Source organism: Mastigoproctus giganteus, chromosome 1 (genome assembly GCF_048544385.1).
Source record: "Mastigoproctus giganteus isolate SK-2022 chromosome 1, ASM4854438v1, whole genome shotgun sequence".
Lineage (NCBI taxonomy): Eukaryota > Metazoa > Arthropoda > Arachnida > Uropygi > Thelyphonidae > Mastigoproctus > Mastigoproctus giganteus.
This window is the reverse complement of record NC_143575.1, coordinates 117,906,633-117,912,288: the sequence shown is the minus strand read 5'-3', so window position 1 is coordinate 117,912,288 and position 5,656 is coordinate 117,906,633.

Here is a 5,656-nt window from a genome sequence, read left to right as displayed (position 1 = left end):
CAGGAGTAAATACGGGATAAAGCCGCCAACCCGTAACAGCATTAGAAAGTGGTATCAGCTATTCTAGGAAACAGGTAGTGTCCATCCTAAGAAAAGCCCTGGTCGACTAGCACTGATGCAGGAAAGAGTGGAAGTTGTGAGAGACGCATTCATTCGTAGCCCTCGAAAATCTGTTAGAACAGCAGCACAGCAACTGGCCATCCCCAAGACTTCAGTGCATAGAGTGTTGCAAAGAAAATTGAAAATGCACTCTTATAAACTGCAGATTCTCCAGCCCATAACCCAGGATGACCGTGTGAAATGTAAACAATTCACAGAAGACATGTTGGAGAAAATGGAACGAGATGAACGTGTAATGACACGGATTTGTTTCATGGATGAGTGCACATTTCATGTTTCAGGAAAGGTGAATAAGCAAAATGTCAGAATTTAGGGGACTGAAAACCCACACTGTGCGCAGGAGTATCAGCAAGATAGCCCAAAGGTGAATGTGTGGTGTGGCATCATGGTTGATCGTGTTATTGGACTCTTTTTTTCTTTCAAGAAGCGACTGTGAAAGCAGATAATTACCAGGACATGCTTGAGCTTTATGTGTATCCTCAATTGGATGAACTGCCAAATGGGGTTATTTTCCAACAGGATGGAGCACCGCCACATTGGGCTTTGAGTGTGAGGAGGTCTCTTGATGACAAGTTTCCTGGCCGTTGGATTGGACGTGATGGTCCCATTGCATGGCCACCACATTCATCAGATTTATCCCCTTGTGATTTCTTCTTGTGGGGATTCATCAAAGACAGTCTATAAGACCCCTGTTGCAGACATCGCAGACTTAAAATGCAGGATTACAAATGCAATTGGACACCTCCGTAGCCAGGTGGGCAGGAGCAGCAGGGCATAGCACACGCTTCTTGATTAGACCGGGGTTCGAGCCCATGACCACCGAATACGGAGGATGCGGAAAGGTCAGAGAATGACCACCGCATATCCCCGGAGCAATATGGCCTTAGTTGCTAATGCTCCTAAAAACCAAATAACAAAAAAAAAAAAAAAAACAACAAATGCAATTACCATGATTATGAGTGACATCCTTGAAAAAACATGGGATGAACTTTATTACTGATTAGATATTGTTTGTGTGACAAGTGGTGCACATGTTGAATGTCAGTAAAAACTTAACTATTTTTCTCACATTTAGCACAGATTTTGTTTCTATCATTAAAATTACATTTGTTACAAACATTTAAAATTGGTTACACCTTTTTGGGAGACCCTGTACTTCCAGCATGATGCAGATATTGAATCACACTTAGATTACATGGAAAGCCTGTTAGAATATCTGAAAGGGCAAACAGTAATTTTGGGCTTGGACTTCAACTCCAAAAATACTTCATGGTATAGCAGGTATACTGAAAACAGAGGATGTTTATTGGAGGAAACAATCAATGGAAATAATCTCATAATCTATAATCGGAGGTCAGAGCATAGCACATTTTGGACATTTAATGGGGAAATCGAATAGCGATATCACACTCTCAACAATAAGAGTGTCCAAGCACATAACGGGAGCTGGAACGTTGAGCCAGACTGGGTCTCCAGGGATCATAGTGATCAGGTTTGAGATAACGGAAAAGGTCACTTGTCGAAATGCATATATGCAGGGTCAACTGCAATGATTCTCTGTACGTACTGTTAACTGGAATATGTTTGATGAAGAATTATGTAAACAGAAGGCTGCAGTGTCAGCACATGTGTTAAAAAAATTTGGGTAGCCCTGAAGCAGTTCAGCTGATGCAAGATTGATTATATAATGCCTCTGCAGTTGCAATGAGGTGTTGTTAAACTAAATGTATGCCTGTTAAGTGGTGGACTACACAGTTAACAACGCTACACAAAGAAACCAATAAAGCTAGGAAGATATACCAAAGAAGTAAAAGCCATGATGAAGAAGATCAAATGTATTTCAGGAATGAGTATCAATGACCGAGAAGATACACGCATCTAATTGCAAAAGAAAAATTTAATGCATGGAAGGAACTTGTAAGGATATGTTGGAGATATCACATGTTCAATTCAGGCAAGTGATGGTACTTTTTGAATGTGGTAAGAAAGTGTAGGTATGATTGTAGATACTTTGGTGAGTGACATGAAGGCAAATGGGGAGCCTGATGACAGTGAAAACTAATACTTGGAAATAAAATTGCTTAATGAAAGTTACAGAAGTAGTGGAGAAGACTACAGCTTCCAGATGAATGAGTTAGAAATTGCAGTAGAAAGAATCAAGAACAATAAATGTCCAGGAATGGACCTCATTGAGGGAGAGGTCATAAAATGGAGGAGTCTGAAATTGATACCAGAGCACCTGCTAAGCACTTTTAACACACATCTTAAGAGATGGAGTATTTCCACCACCATGGAAGGAATCACTTTTAAAACTTCTGCAGAAATTGCCATTGAAACCGAAAGAAAGGGAAGCTTCGTATCGTCCAATTGCATTATTGAACGGGCTCGAAAAAGTTTATGAAAGATTGCTAGCAGGTAGAATTATGGAGTGTGTTAAAGAAAACTGAGTGGTCTGAAAACCAATATGGGTTTACAGGAGGGAAAGGGACTGATGATGCATTGGAAAAGTTGGTGGAATCTGTACACCAATGCAGATCAAAATATTGTCTAGGTATCTCTGTAGATTTCGCTGGGGCATTTGATAGCATAGACTGGCACAGTGTTCTTATGGTATTACGTCAAGCAAAATGCACACCACAGATCTACTCTGTTATAAGAGATTACTTCTGCGACAGAACAGTTACAGTTAAATCAGCATGTGGGAGTATTACCAGACAAGTTGTAAGAGGCTGCCCACAAGGGTCAGTCCTTGGCCCATTAATGTGGAATTTAGTCCTAAATTATTGGTGAAAACTGGACTATAACAACTTTGTTATGATCGCATATGCCGCTGACTCCGACAAAATGAACAATCACACTTCATTTTATCGGAGCTGAGTACCTGATGTAAATTGCAGACTTGTGATTTCAACAGAAAAGAGCAAAACCATGAAGAGTTATTACATAGCACAGAACGAAACGAAAGACTGAATAAATAAATGACAAATTTAATATTAAATTGTAAAACACATATACTAAATATATACAGTACAAATAGCTTTCAGTTATTATGGTAACCGTCAGTCAAACTGACAGTTTAGGAACGTAGAACATAAGGGCATGTAGTGCCAGTCATGTATAGTGAACTGCGTGATTAGTAATAAACTGTTTGATATTGAAGCCTGTGGTTGTGATGTATGTGAACGTTGCCAATGTTTGTCATTCATAAGAATGGTTTCTTCAATAATAGGGTAGACATGACATCCACTGCTTCTGTTGACTGAAGTATTAGAGCACGTGATGTTCAGCAACTCCAACCAGGCACGCCGCCTGTAATGGAGGGACCGATCGACAACCACGACATTGCAGTGCAAGTCAATGTCGTGTCGAGTTGACCAGAAGTGCTCGGCAATGGCCAAGTGTTCCATGTCCGCTAAGTGGATGACTCTTTCGTGTTCTGAAAGACGTTTGCCGGTCTCCCAGTTTCCCCGATGTAGCAGCTAGTGCAGTCGTGGCAAGAAATGCGGTAGACTAGTCCACTTTGTAGTAAGGTGGGAACCGGTGTTTTCACTCTATCTGCCTTGACCTTAGCAATTTCGGTGCGCCTCTCATCCACAGAACTAGAGTGGGTCCAGGCACGGTTAACAAGGTCCGTGCAATGCCAAGAAGATGGCTGTGCACATGTTCTGACTGGTAGTTGGTAAATTGGCCAGCACACACTGGTTTGCGGTAAACAGTTGTCTTCAAGCACATGCCCTCAAGTCAGACAAGAGTGTCTAAGTATGGTAGGGTACTGTCCGATTCTAGCTCGATGGTGAATTTTATGAAAGGCAATGGAGAGTGGTTGAGGTGATCTAAGAGCCAGTTGCCCGAATCTCTGAGGAAAACTACAAACACATCATCCACATAGCGACACCAAAAGGCAATAGGATCTGGTACATTTGTGAATGCACAACCCTCCAATTCTTCCATTACGATGTTTACCATGACTGAACTAACTGGGGAACCCATGGCTGTGCCATGCACCTGTTGGTAAATGGAGTGGTTGAATATAATTGCATCACCAGTTAAGTGCAGTCTGAGGGTGGTGAAGATATCATCTGGTGTTAGTTTGGTCATGCTGCCAAGGGTCTGATCGCTATCCAAGAGTTTCTTGGCATATGCGATGGCAAGTTTGACTGGGATGGAGGTGAAAAGGGACACTACATCAAATGATGCCATGATTTGATCTTCTGAGATGGATCGTGTTCGGATCCGTTCTATAAATTCACCACTGTTGGAAATGGTGTTGGCAGTCTTGCCTACTAGGGTAGAAAGGAACTCAGAGACAAACTTCTCCAACTCATAACTCGGTGAGTCACAACTAGATACAATGGGTCTTAACAGTATACCTTCTTTGTGGACTTTCGACAGCCCATAGAATTGTGGAATCTGGCAACCGGAGGCAACTACGTGTGGATTCTGTTATTTTCTCTTGCTTAAACCAATTGTTAACGAGGATGTTTACTTTTGACTCCCATCGTTCCAAGACTTTGATGGGAGGAACAGTTAAGGGCTGGTTGACAGAAGTGTCCTGTAGGAGCAATAGGGCTTTCAACAAGTTTACAAGCTTCGTAAACTTGTTACTCGACGCAAATCGTGTTAGTTGCAATTTCTGCATTCCGTTAAAAAATGCTTATGCATGCTATTGAAATTTATAAAGAAAAGAGAACATTACCTTGGAAATAAACGCCTCAAAGCATTTCTGAAGAAGACTCCTTGTGCAACAAACCAACGAGTGGCGAGTCAATAATGAGTGAATAACTAGTGTACATTTAGTTGATAATGATGATAAAGAATAAACATTCTTTAACATTTGTAAGTCATAAATAATTTCTCTATTATTATAATTTGCTTGATTTTACAGGCTATGTTTTCATTTCTTTGGATAAATCAACAATTGTTTAAACAAACTAATTACATTGTTGATAACGTAACCTCTATTTTTAACATTGTTTACAGGAAATAAATTCCCGCTTTACGAGCGCACGCTAGGAACAAATTAACTCATAAAGTAGAGAACTACCTGTATATATACAGGGTGTTTCAAAAATGATGGTTAATAATTTAAAGGTGAAAAGTAGAAACTAAAATAAGCAAAAAAGTCCCAGTAAATAACAGGGAGATAATATGCATTTTCTGTTAAGACCCACCACTGTCTATGGGAGCACTAGTTTAGCAAAAAACTGTGAATCCTTTACTAAGGGTGGTTTTATTAAACATAAGATAATACATTTTTAATTTTTGGTTTTAACACCACAGGATTTTACAGATGTTATAGGATGTTACAAAAGGTGTTCAAAATGCTGTCCTTGCAGTCGTACACAGCTTTCTAGTCTTCTATGGATTGAGTTGCGAATCCTTTCTGGCATTCCTGGATCATTTCTGATTTGCTGAAAAGGCTCCTTCAACCCAACACTGCAATTTCTCAACTGTGTTAATGTCAGAAGTGTACAGCAAGCTTTTTACATGATCTCAGATACAAAAATCCATAGGATTTAAGTCTGGTGATCTGGGA